The sequence below is a fragment of the Nipponia nippon genome, unplaced genomic scaffold (assembly GCF_047370975.1).
Source record: "Nipponia nippon isolate SJK-2023a ecotype South Korea unplaced genomic scaffold, ASM4737097v1 scaffold_5, whole genome shotgun sequence".
In the NCBI taxonomy this organism is placed as follows: Eukaryota; Metazoa; Chordata; class Aves; order Pelecaniformes; family Threskiornithidae; genus Nipponia; species Nipponia nippon.
In genome coordinates, this window is record NW_028262369.1 from 33456062 (window position 1) to 33470247 (window position 14186).

General features: G+C 37.9%; 1 protein-coding gene across 2 annotated transcripts in view; it reads left to right on the forward strand.

Moving 5' to 3' along the window:
• Nucleotides 1-14186, forward strand: part of ST6GALNAC3 (ST6 N-acetylgalactosaminide alpha-2,6-sialyltransferase 3) — a 225454-nt gene that overhangs the window by 119990 nt on the left and 91278 nt on the right. The window contains exon 1 of one of the 2 annotated variants that reach the window (XM_087733819.1): nt 9488-9572. The exons of the other annotated variant lie outside the window; for it this stretch is intronic. The gene's annotated coding sequence lies outside the window, so the exon portion shown is untranslated. Of the gene's footprint in view, nt 1-9487; nt 9573-14186 lie in introns of those variants that run through there. 2 annotated transcript variants of the gene reach the window in all.

Consider the following 14186-nt stretch of genomic DNA (forward strand, 5'->3'; position numbering starts at 1 on the left):
GACTACTAGAATATAAGTATTGTATGACAGCCCAGGCAGAAATTAATAAGTCTCAGAGCAGGGTGTGAATAGTGCTCAATAAATGAGGCATGGGGACACATTGACTAATAACAAGAAAACAAAGGCATTGAGTAGCTGCTCATTATGTCAGTCAGTGCAGGCAGGGGTCCAGTGGAAAAAATAGTAGGTGGTCGGGTAATTAAAGACAGTATCATAATGCGTGCACACAAGGTTGCCCAATTAGGGCTGCACAGCAACCTTAATTCTGACACTTCCCTAAATTTTCAATGCTTGATTTTACACATTTAATGTTCTCTAGCATATTTTTGGTGTATTTACATATACATGCTCCCCATTGCCTCCTTCGTTGCCAAACTGTTAATTAGGTAGAACTACTGAGAAATGCAGTTAGTTAGATAAACAGGGGTTTGCAATGAACCTTGGATATCATGTTGCAGAGCAGGAAACTTCAGGCTGTCAGAGCTTTGAGGGGTTTACATCAGCAGTGATGAATTTGTTTTCTTTCCTTAATTATTTTTAAGAAGTTAGTTATGTTTTCAGTGCAGTCTCTTTTCTTACACACTATGTTACATTATTTCTAGTTCTGCTTCTACATTTATTCTTCACAGCTTATTGATGATGGTGTGGATGAAACATCTTTTTAATGAGAATTGTGTTCCTAAGACTCTTCTCCCTTGAGTGTGAGCAGTCTTTAGCTATGGCCCTCATTTTAGAAGATAATTTTATTTCATCCATTTCTCCTTTTGGAAAAATATTATATGGAGCCAGATATTTTGGTTCTAAAGTGCAGCTTTCTAATTGGCATTAACTGCTTGTGTGATTCAGAACTTTTCAGAATATTAGTGAAGAACAATAAACATAAAATTGAAAAAACGGAGAGACTGGGACAGGAGAATGATGGACAGGAAAGTAAAGAAGGTTTATCCAGACTTTTTGTCTTGTGCATGCAAATAAATTGTTTCAGTGCTTCAGTGATGCTGCTCTCCTGAACTGTGCCTCTACAATTCACTGTAAGTGGTCTACTTGACGTAGGATGCTGTTATTCTGAAATCTGCCCTCACTTGAATACGAATGTGGCCAAGGGTTGAGCCAGGGCTTTGTTCCCTATGCTTCCTGATTGAGGTGAGATGCCTGGATGTCTAAATTGCTGTCGTCAGAGGCCAGGTCCCCTTTACCTACCTGTCAGAGCAAAGGGGTGAAATGGGAGATGTTGGAATGTAAGGACGTCTGAGTTAGAGCCACCTTTGCCAGCATATGTTTCTAAAAGCACCTCCTTCGCTCCAGTACATGTCCATCTTCACAGTCTGTCCCTATGAGCTTGCAGAGTTAAAGCAGTCTCGTTTCCTTGTAAAACTACGTTCTTATATTCTTACTCAAGCTAAATCTATCTTCATACCAAAGGGACAGCTGGTGTTGTTAGGTAATCTTCAGCATTAGTAATAGTATCAAAATACAAACCCAGGTTTGTAGAAAAACCCTGAAAAACTCGGCCTTTTTTCATCTTGCTCTCTTCACAAACTCATAACTCAATTATTTTCCTTCCCTTTTCTAAGATTTTACCGGAAATAAAAAGCTGTCATCATGGGGACAAGAAATTATGAATGGAGGTGTCTACATTATATGTCAAGCCATGCAGACATCATCTTTAAAGCACTATTTGTATTTTTTTCCAGAACCAGTAGTTCTTGGACTTAGAGTCAAATGTGCTATAATTAAACATTGATGCACAGGAATGAAGGGATTTTTTTTTTTTCTCCTTTTAAGGAAATGAATTTTAGTAGAGTAATGGAACAAAAGAAGCGTAGTATAACTTTTTTTATGACAGGAAATAAGCTGCAAGTGACCTTTTACTTGCACTTAGTACTTAATATTTAGTCTAGTTTTCCCTTGGAATTGTCTTTAGTTGCATCTTTTTCTTTTGATTGTTTAGCATTCAGGAATAGTGCATTAAAAAATCTCTAAGACCGTGAAAGCCTTTCTGAAAATACCTAAAGTAGTAGTGAAAATAGATGGCTACCTCTGAAATTATATTGACTTTTTTATTGCAGTTTTTATATCAATTTTACCAGACTTTTACAAAGCTTTCTATTCTTATAAAGCTCTCTCTTTTAGAAACTGTATGGAAATCATTTGGCAATGAATTACATTATAGCGTAGCCTAAAATTATTGTTTTATCTCATATTGTGAAGTCCTTTGGAGTCTTTTTTTAAGACAGTTGGTACAGGTTCTGACAGTCTTAGAATATATGTAAATTACAGAAGCTTTTCAGATCCTTTGTTATTTTGGGCTCCATATCTGAATTTTTTACGACATTTTTTGCTTTTCTAGTTAAGGATTTGTAGAGTCGCATTTTCCTGTAACACCCTGTTCATGTGAATTAAAATCAGAAACATGGAGAACATAAATGATCAGGTGATAACAAATAAGGATGACAGGTCAAGCCAAAGGACATGTGAAGCTCAGTACTTATCCAGAACTTTTATCTTCTGCTGCTATGTTTAGGCTTCTTCAAGAAGCTATTCTTGAAGTGTCCAAATGCTTTCACCTTACATTGCTTTAAAACTTGGTATCTCAGTACCATTTCAGTGCTTATATACAGACAGAAATGACCTCTGTGAGATCTTTCGTTCTCTCTGATACTTGTTTAGCAAAACAATTCAGCTCATGCTTAGCACCAGATATATTTAACAAGGGCCTCATCCAAAACTAGATAAGGACATTGATTTTTCATGTGTTTTGGAATGGATCCCAAAGCATTTAAGCACATGCTAAATTCTGTATTGGCTGAATTACCTCCAATTTGTAATAGATCAAATTTTAAAGGGAGATAGTCAATGGGTGTACAATGAAGGCAGTGATGCTAAGAGATGTTTATACTACATGAGGATATTCCCTGAATTCTCTCTCTTTTCTTTTTTTTTTTTTTTTTTCGTTTGTGGTTTGGGGTTTTTTTTTGTTTGTTTGTTTTTACCACAGAAACCCATGATTTTGGTTGATTTTCTGCTGTACTTTTCATCCACAGTAAACTTCCTTCTTGCAAATAACAGAGCTCAGGTTGCTTACTAAAGTATTTCTAATGTGGTCCTACTCTCTGACAGCTTCAGAAAGTGACATCAATTGAAAATATACTATACAGGTGGCTTAGCGTATAATTTATCATCACCTCCAAATCCTTTCCTTGTTCTGGGTGTTGTACTGTGCATTCCTTCCTTTTATGATTTAGTCTATATGATTTTTACTACCATTCCATCTCAGGAGCTCACACTTCACTGTATTCTTTCTGGACTCCTTTGTAAAATATGGGTTTAATCTGTCAAAATGAACCTGGATATGTGTGGTCTTTACGTATTTTGATTCCTGGCATAGTTGCCCAGAACATGGGCTGATACCTATACATAATTGTAAATTAAAAAAAAAACAAAAAAACCCAACCAACCAAAATAATAGTAGTCAATCTGTATAAACTGTTACACCTCATTCTTCACTGTTTTAGTGTAATTATCTACACGGTGGATACAGACAAGATAATATTATTTAAGTTTTGGCACTATAGTACTTTGCCAGCATTGTCTAGTGATTACATAGAGCTTACTGATATTTTGTCCCAAAACTATGATTTCAGCTCTCCATAGTCTTGCATTTAAAAGCAGCCAACTCAGATCAGCTCCTGTGGACCTGAATCTTCCTCTCTGACTTTCTGTACAGACACAGTTTGTTGCTAGTTCTGTGCAAACAATAAAAAAGGAATAAAATTTAGGAGAAACTGTAATATGTAGTGAAGACTTTTTTTTTTTTTTTAATCTGTGTGCTATTTGCATATCTAAGATATATATTGCTGATCATTGACAGAAACTATGTGTTAGACTGGAAATTACCCCACTATGTCTAAGAAAGGCCCACTGGCTAGCATAGCAGGTTGCAGTTCATTTGTTTCTCCTTAGCAGAAAATTTTTACTATCCTTTTCTGGTTTTATGTTTGACTTACATTAGATGCCCTGATTCATTTTCTTTGCAATGGTGACAAATGGTATAAAAAAAAGCTTAAGCGGTTCTAGTAGGTACCCGTATGGCACTACACATTCTCTACACTAAAACCTTGAAATGTTCCTTTTATAGACATCCTTGTTTTCTTCTCTGTGGAAAGATTTATAACCCGCTCTGTTTTCTGTCTTTCTCAATGCCATGCTTTCCCACTTTAGAAATCAATCTGTTGGATGAAGCAGTATCAAATCATTTTTTGAGATCCAGAAAAAATATGTCCAGCCTTACACCTTTTTCTTTGCTGAACAGTGAGAGGATTTCAAGCAGGTTTTTTTACACACAGCCTTCCTTTTTTTTTTTTTTTTAAAAAAAAAAAAAAAGGTCTTGTGACTGATCTTTCCTGTAAGCATAGCTCAGTTGGGGTTGATCAAGATATTTGCCTCTGGGTTTGGAAACTCTGGAGATCATCTAGTCCAACCTCGTTCCTCACAGCAGGGTCAGCTAGAGCAGGTTGCTCAAGGCTCTGTCCAGTTGCATTTGAATCTCCATGGATGCCAACTCCACAGCATCACTGGGCAACCTGTTCCAGCGTTCAACCACCCTCACAATATAAAAGGTTTTTATGTGTTTGAACAGAATTTCCTGTATTTCTGTTCATGCCCATCGTATCTTGTCCTGTCACTGGGCACCACTGAGAAGAGTCTGCTTCCACCTTCTTAACTCTCACCCACCCCAGTCAGGTATTTATACCAGATCATTGAACACGCCAAAGTCTTGGTCTTGCCATTAAAAGTTGTCAATTCAGATTTGCTTCCCTGGGCAAGGATCCACAAGGTACATATTGTTAACTGTCTTTTAGACTTTGACTCCATATGGACTCTGCTGTCCCTGCCTTCCTTCTGCCTTCTTAAACTTCTGTTCCCATTTCTTCCTCCCTGCATCTGTCTGTGGAGTCTCCCCATAGGAGAGAGCAAATGTTACACAGTACAAACAAAGCTGCATAAAAATGAATGTTGCTTCAAACTGCAGTATTCTGGGGTCTGGTGAACATAAGCAATAGCTCGCTCCAGGAATAATGCTATTGATTGTAGAAGGCCTGTTCAGAAGGAAGTGCTACTTAAGGTGACACTATCAGGCTTAGAGGCCAAGGGAGTGCGAGTTATACGCCATTTGTTACGCGTTTGCTCCAAGACTAGAAAAATTTATATTTCTTTGAGAAAGAACTTGATGTCAGAAGTAGCCCTGATGGCCATTCCACTAATTTAGAAGCTCAGAAATGGATATAGCTGCCAAAGTTCAGACTCCTAAATTTGAAAATGCACCCACAGACAGACTCAACCTTTTCCACTCCATGCTGTTTATTGCTTCTTCACAGGGGTTGTTTCATTACCCTCCCAATAACCCTTCATCTGTACTCTTACATACCTCTTTAACAATAGCACTTGTTTATACCAAAGGTCTTTTAAACAGTTGATCTTGGTTTAAAGGATATCTGTATTCATTATTATTTCTCATGTACCATGCTTTTGGGGAACAGAATTGGTATTTTTCGTGCTCAGCAACAAGGACAAAAGTAAAAAGTACCATTATAAACCAGAAGCAATGTCTTCTCTCAGCACAGCAGTTTTTCAGCAGAAACTTATGCAGTCTCTTTACCTTCCTTTGTTTAGATCTCTATAGTGGTTTACAGTTCACAGGGCAGGTTTCTTTTTTCCGCCACTGGCATAAATAGCTTACCCAGGATTTCAGGTTTATGTTAGTGTGAAAGGAGAATGAGGTCCTCTGTTCCTTTTCCCTGCAATGAAATTGTGTGCATTAGCAGACTCGTACAAAGTCAGGATTTTTTTTTTTTTTTTAATTACTAGTGGTACAAATCTAGCTCTTTCTAGCCATATGAGTAATCCTGCTGAAGCAATAAGTAAATAAATAGAATAGTGGTCTGAAGGTTGCATCTTGGAGAAAATCTCAGCATCATTGTGCTGAACTGAGCAACCTTGTTGTGCTATTACATTTAATATTTACAAGTGTAAAGTCAAAGACAGCACAAAAAAGTCTTAGGAATCTGGCTCTCACATCCCAGTGCCAATAATTAAAGCACATCAGCTTTTACAATCTGTCTTTTTCGAGCCTGTAGTATTTATTTTGCCTTATAACCTTTTCTTCCTATTGTAGCAGAGCCCCTCCGCTGTGTGGCTGTGCGTAAGTGGTTCTGTTTCCCGTGAGCTCTGGGTGACTGCAGTATTTGCTTCCTGTACGGGAAACGGAGTAGATAGGCTGATCTCTGTCAGAGAGAGTTGTTCAGCACTTAAACTGATTTGCATGTATTGAGGCCAGTCTGTAGTTCTCTGGACAAGTTCAGCTGTAGTCATGGGTGTGGAAATCCAACTGCAGCAGAATCTCTACATGTGCATTTCCGCAAGTGATGGGTTTTCTTTGATGGTAAACTGAATGTCACTAATTCACAATACTTCTCTGATGCAGGGAGCATCAGAGATTACACACAATTCAGTCATTTTTTGTCAAGGATTATTGCCATTGGAACCGCATTATCTGTTCTGTCAAGTGAAACAGTTACTTGATTAGCATGTAAGCTTGCAAGAGCTGGGAACCAAGCAACACATGAAATGCAGATTTAATCTGTGTTTTGTAGGTCAGTATGCACAGTCACTCAGCAATGTTTTTAAAGCATTCATAACTACAATTTTCTTGAATAAATTATCAAATGTAGTGGCCACAAACTACCATTTCTTTACCATAGGACATGTATGCTGCCTCTGCAGTAGACAAATGTATGTTTGCCTTCACGGGAGAATCCCACCAAGGAGATTTAGAGCACGGCAGGCTTAGGCTCTGTGTTCAGAAACTTTCTGCAGAAGGTTCCTTCAGGGCTTCATTGCCCTTGAGCAATTTGTAGTGCCTGATCCATTTTCCACTGGCAGCTATATATGAAGATGATGCTGACAATATGGCAAAGATTTTGGAAAAGCGGCAGTGAAGAGCTGATCAGAAACATGTGAAAATGCACACCCTGAGATTGACTTTAAAAACAACATTTTTTTTCACAGATAGAAATTCTTATGCTTGAAATATGCATTTAACACCACAGTCAGTGTAGACATATCACTATTCCAGACTGTGGTATGTACATTAGGCAGTTTTTGAAAAGTAACTCATACAAAATATTATTTATTTAAGCGACCTTGAAAGCAGGGTCTAATTGCTTATCATTTGACAGAGCTTACAATAGAACAGAATTTGACATCCTTACTCACGATGAGTGGTACTTTATTCCACAATTACGCCTATTCTTTCTACTGAGGAAAAAAAAAAAAAAGGATAGCAAGTCTAAAGCTATCATAAACTAAGAAGAAATACAGCTTTTACTCAGAGACAGCTTTATATCTACTCTTGTCAAGAAGCAGGGGTTTGCTAGGAACACTTCAGGTAATGTTTGACTAGATTTAGAGGAAAGAAAGGTTGACTGCAACTCTTCTGTTGCATTTAAGCAGGATTTCAGCAGAAATCTTAAAAGGTGATGGGCCAGTGAATACCTCCATTTCAGTTTCATTTTGCTGTAGCTTGAACTTGAAAGTCAGAAGCACATGACAATGTTTTAAAACAACCATTAATATTTAGCAAAATATTCTTGACTTTCTAAAAAGTTGAAAGTTGTTATTATTGCCGCTACTACATTATGGAGAACCAGATTTGTTCTCATTTTACTGATGTCTCTAGCTGGGGATTAGGGTTTGTCAAATTGCAGGTTGCTTTGCTAGTACATGAGCTACACTCATACACATACACACACGCACACGCATCTGCCCAGCTACCTTTTTGCTAAAGGATACCTGGATAGCTACTTTTCTATGTAGTGCAGAGCACAGTGCTGAGCTAGAGACTGTTACCATACAGCACAGAGTATCACTTTCTTTAGTGTCACACAAGAAGGCTAAGTTGTGAAGTGCTGTATGTATATCAGCCCACTAAAATGCACTGAATCACAGAAAATAGGATAAGAAAGGACCTCAGGAGTTATCTAGTTTGTACTTGTGCCCTGGCAAGGTTGTTTATAACTGTTTTAGTGTATCACTTGCTAAAAAGCTGCTTAAAGTCTAACCCAAATCTCTCTTGCTACCACCCTGCTTGTGTAGAACAGACATGGAGAGTCTTTGCAGTATGTTTTACATATTTGGAAACATTTATCACATCTCCATTTTCTCTTCTCTTCTCTTCTCTTCTCTTCTCTGCACTAATCCAGTTCTTCCATTGCTGGTTAAGTTTTCTAGGGCATGGATTATTCTTTTTACTATTTCTGGTCTTTCAGCAGCTGATCCAAATCTGTGCTGAAGTCAAATGCCCAGACTGAATTTACTATCATTGCTGCTGAATAGAGTGAAAAGATAATTTCATAACCCTTTATGTATGTCTCAGGATTATGTTTGCTTTTTTAGTTATTAAAAACGGTGTTGATGATTTTGCTGTCACTGAGCATATATTTGTGACTTGTAACTCAGGACATGACTGCCATTGCCAGTGAAGGTTCCCCACTTTAAAAAGTTAATGCATCAATTATGTTAGCTAAATGTTTATATTGTTGTCATCTGGCCAGCAGAACGAATGTATCTTTTTTGGAATAGAAATCCGTAGAAATCAAAGGTCATGCTCAGAATAAGATTATAGCATCATAATCTCATTACTTGAATTGGGAGGGGGATGTTGAGATTAAAAAGAGAGAGAAATGGAATGAAGTATGCACCAAAACTGATATTTGTTACAGAGTAAATGCAAAAGGAAGAAATTAGAGGAGACATGCCTGATTTGAACATCAAAACAGTGAAAATAGCATTTCATTTCTATTTTTATTTCAAAACACATCCGAGAAAAGGAATCATGTAGATGGAGACAAAAAGAGACTTCTAAGTGCTTTTCTTTTCAAAATTTGTCCTAGTGAGAGATGAATGGCAGGGCATTTTATGCCCCAAACAGCACTTATAAGTGCTTTTGCTTTTTCAATACCATCTGTAGACTGAGAAAGGGAGAGGAAGAAACAGACAAGGTGCCCTGACACATCACTTCTAAGTGATTTCTGTCCCAAAATTATTCAAAAGACTGATAGAAGATTTTTTTTTGTTGGATATTTATTTTGTTCTGTGACTTAGCAGAAATGAAGCAGGAAGATGAAGGGAAGCTCTAGCGAATTTTTATTTCCCAAGGTCAGGAGAACAAAAGTCAGTTTTTCTTCTTTTTTTGTTCTGTTTTTTTCTTCTGATTTGATAGAGATGCAATAAGGCTTCTTTTGAGGAGCTAAGGTAAAAGTAAAATGCTGTTATTTTCCTCATGTTGGGTAATGGTAGTGACAGTGAAAAAGATACAAGGGTGGGCTCTTATTTTCAGCCTAGAACGAAACTCTGTAAGCATGTAATTAAAGCAAAAATAGTATAAGAAAAAGAACAGCTGAACTTAAGTATTTTGCAGCATCAGAACCTTAAATTGACATGACTTGCTGTGGGATCACCCAGAAGTATTGTGCAGAGACAGAGTATCCTCAGAGCTGAACTCATACCTGAAGGTAACTGCATACAGAAAATCTCCCCAACCCTGAAGAATGTGTTTTTTCACCTGCTTCTTTAAAAAGGGTTGTTCGCACTGTTCTAGAAGGTGACCTAACCTTCCACGTCCTCCAAAGTGCAGGGACTGTCATTGTACAATGCAATTACACTGTAGCTGTGCCTTTTCAAAACCACAAATCATTCCTTCATGAATCTGGAAAAAAATTGCTTACTATTACCAGCCTTTTTGTTCCATGTTTAGGCAATAAAATGTTGGCATCCTTATGAAATAAATACACTGCATGTATATTCCTAGGCCAAGCACTCCAGACAGCCGTCACTAATTGGTTTCCCTACCAGAAATCTTCAGAAATTAAGCTTCTGTTGAGCTGTTCCAATTTCCAGGTGAAGCTGGAGCCAGGATTAGAAATAGTTGGTTTCCCTTCTTAGCTTCTCCCTTCAAGACAGTTGAAGATTTAGCTCTGTGTTCCCGACTACTTTGTAAGAATACAAAGTCCCAACATTTGGGCTCTGAATTCCCCTGTATCATAGCTAATAAGCTGTCACTGGAGAAACCACAGAATACTTCATGGTAAGAAAAACACGCGGTCTGTTATAAGGTGGGAATAGTAAAAATAATGAAATAAAGGACCATGTCCTAAAGATGCAAGTGTATATAAGTTTCTGTGTTGAGCAGTGAAGTTCTGGTGTCCACATTAAAAATGCAGCAAGACTGAAATTCAGGTTGATATATTTACAGATATAAACATGTTTTCCTTTGATACCAAGGTCAAACTAGATGTCTCATTCATCAGGTGATGTGGCAAGGAATCTACTTTCCATCTTGAATGCTTCTGTAAGACTTGGAAATGCCTATGGAACTGTGTTTCTGAGCTCCAGTAATAGCAGATCTCCTGTGTTCGCATATGTCAGCTGTTACTCTCCGGACAGAGCTCTAAATATGAAATCAGTATCCATATCAGGGGCTCAGAACAGTCATAATCTATTCTACCAAAAAAAAAACCCCAAAACCCCGACCCTCCAAAGAAAGCAATATCAGAAGGCATTTAAAACAAACTGATGAATTAAAAATAAATATTCACCACAATCAGAAGATATTTTCATTGAAGAATTCTAAAGATTCTGAAGAAAATTAAAGGTCTCAGCATCACAGGGAAGTTTACCTTGCAAGTTAGCTGGTAATGTGATAGGAAATAAAAACTAAGGACAAATGGTCAATTTTTACTTGGTGGCAGGAAGGCAGAAATAAGATCCAAAAGGATCTCTGACAGCCATTCTCCTATGTCATCTGCTGGATTCAGTTTTTTTACAACACAGTCTTATTCCTGGATGTCAGTGGAATGGAGGTTTTGGATTGGTGCCACAGGAAGATCCTAGCCTGGGCGTTGTGTGGAACTTCAGCTACCGAAGAAACATTTCAGTCTAAAAAGGAAGACACCTTGCAAGGCTAAAGCCTTGTGTAAAGGCTGAATGTGTGCTAAGTAGTGGGGATCGTAAGGGTTTGCATTTTTTTATTTGTCACCTAAAGATCACCTAAATTTCTTTTCAGATTTGGCTTTAGATATATTAACATTTGTGAGATGATGAGATCATGAGATCATGGAGGCATCTACAAAGCTCATCTTGGCACTCAAATGCAAACCAAAATGTTATCCAGCTCTTGCCTGAGATCTGTTATTCCCCATTCTTTGAAAAAACAAAAACAAAAACCAGAAGGAACTGGCTGCTAACAAAGACCCTGAAATTTTTAGCCAGTTGTCTCATGTTTGCATGCTGAATACAAGCCAAAGAGCTCTTGTTTGTGGAACAGTATGAAATACCTGGCTGTAGTCGTGAGGGTGATAGGAAGGATAACCATCTCTATTTGGAATGGCATGTTACAGAAAATTATTGTTGTGTTTTATGTATTTCTTATTGTGGGGCTCCTGTTCCAAAGTATGTAGCTAATCCTAGTCAGGTAGCAAATCCCCAAGTCAAATTGTCTCATGCATAAAGACAGACAGTTTGGAAGGCAGGAGTCATTAGAGGGAAAGGATTTTTCATTTTAGTTATGTAACTTAATTTCTTTTCACTGTCTTCCTTCCTTTGCCTCTCTAAAATATTGATATAGATTATAATTTCTGACAGTGATGTTGACTGTAGCACGTAAGTAGTATCCAACAGCTGAAACAGAGAGTGTAGTATTGTGATGGGCCTATCATATAGTGACAAGGTTGGAAGGTGCAGCTGAAAGAGTGTATCATTTGGTATAAATGAGAATCTTGAGTCTGAACATTCCTGAAATTAGAGAAAGTTCAGATCCGAACACAAACTTCACAGCATCATCCCAGTTCTGAATTTCAGCAGTGATTGTTCAAGTGGGGGAGACTGAGCAGCAGTGTGTGATCATAGAGATACGGATGAGAAGGAAACCCTTCCTCAGCAATATAACAGAGTACCAAGCAAGCACGTGGATTTTAATCCTGCCAGAAGATGGTTTGGTCTCATGTTGCTTCATGACAGATCCTGCCTTTCCTATTTTGGAGTGCTTTCCATCTCTGTCACTAGTGATGACTACCATCAGACACCCATGGTCTCACTGTGATGGCTGATTGATCATACATGCAAGGCAGAGAAACAGCCTTGCAAACCTTTGATCGTTGTCCTTAAGTAGAGTATGTTTTAGACATTAAATTTGGCTCTTGCCAAGGTTTTTAGAATCATGGACTGGGGGTTGCTTTCTCTTTAACAAAAATTTCAGAATATTTGAACACTGAGGAAACTTTTTCTGTATGTCTGTGCTTTGTTGGTTTGGGATTTTTTCATAAACCTTTTTTTCAAAACAGGTTAAATTAAATTATTGGATAGGTAGGACTCTGGAAATAATTCCTGAGGTGTACTGGTTATCTCCACAGTTAATTACATTTTGATTTGAAATGCATATATGTGGAAGTAAACAGCAATGTGTTTAATAGTTACTGTATCTGGGTTGCCCAAATAGCATTTAATTCACCCCATGTCAAATGGTTTGTGGGTAAAAGGGTATCCTGGGAATATCAAGGCCCAGCAAGATAACAGCCATGCTCTTTACATTGAACTTATTAATCAACAGGTAAGAAGAAGAAAAGGTTTGTGTCTGGTCAGCTATCCATGAGCAGCAGCCAGATGCTTTGCCCTTTCCAAATGTACTCTGAATAAGAATGAAACCATGCTACTTGTTTTGCCCATTAGATAGCATTATCTCTGTGGAATGCCAATTCATATCTCCTTGTGCTGTGTGTGGCTCTCACATATGGGATTTTAATAACCTTCATGCTGTGCTATGAATTCATAAACAGGGCTCATAGAGGAAAAGCACCACAGGACTTTATTTTTCCATTATTGCTCTTTTGAAAAACAGGGTCTGCAGGATTTTTGCAAGGATCTTGTCACAGAACTAGCAATGGTTTGCCTGCTACAGTGGGGTTATTCCAAGGGGACGGGATAAGTGCAATATTCACTTGTGATATACTTTTTCAGAATTGATTTTCATCATCCTGTATTTTGTAGCCACTATAATTCTGCTGTACTATAGTTGGAGTGTTGCAGGTTTAATTGTATGGGAGTTTTCCCAGTTTTTCTAGAATGCAGTATGCATTTAATTTCTTACAACATACCTCTTCTTCTTCCCTCTGTCCCAGGTGTGGACTTTACAATCTCCACAGCCTTCTGGCTGTGAAGCTACAGCTTACTGCTCAGTGGTCACTAGCATGTGACAGGAGTCTTGACTTCTGTTTTGGAAAAGATGTATTCATTCTGGATCAGTGGTTTTTTTTCTTTCTTTTTACCCCTCTCCTGACCCTAGAGTCCATTAGAGCTACCACTTCTGCATCTTGGTCATGTTCCAGTACTGGCGGAGGCACCACTGTTAGTAGAGCTAAAAGTAGTGACAAGAACTCACAGCATCGTTCTCCAGGCATGATGTGATATACATCACCTTGTATTCATTGCTAACAGGCCTTAGAAAGAAGACCTATGAGGAGGACTCAATTGAAATTTGCAGTTTCTACAAAAATCCTATGAAGTAATGAACGTAAACTGTTTGAAACAGCCAGTTTAGCAGTCCTGGAGCTAGTTCATATATGCCAGGAATGAAATTGCGCTGTATTGCCTGCCCATACCCTGTGCTACACTGGCTGGAGTGCACTTGTGGTTATCATCTTAGGTCAATCTGGATTCCAGTCTTGTAACTGTGCCTAATAATGTTTTATCGGGACTAAGATTTATTAGGTGTAGGTTCTGTGCAGGATTGTGATATGACATGCAGATCAAATCTTATCATCCCATTTTCATTTTAGGAATGTTTCTCTCTCCTGCTGTATTTTATATGTGATTTTGTGTGTGATAGGCAGTAGAAAGAACCAAGAACAGACAAGGAAAAAGACAATAATTTTTCACTAATTATTCAACTTTCAATCTTTTGTTGTGTTTTTGGTTTTTGTTTTGGATTTTTTTTCCCCACTGATTAATAGTCCTCACTATTAAAAATGTTTGTCATCTTTTTCATTAAATTCATCCAACTTCCCTGTGGCTCTTAAAGTGATAGAATTACAGAATTATTGGGGGGAAAAAAAAAAAAAAGGTTGCAAAGAACC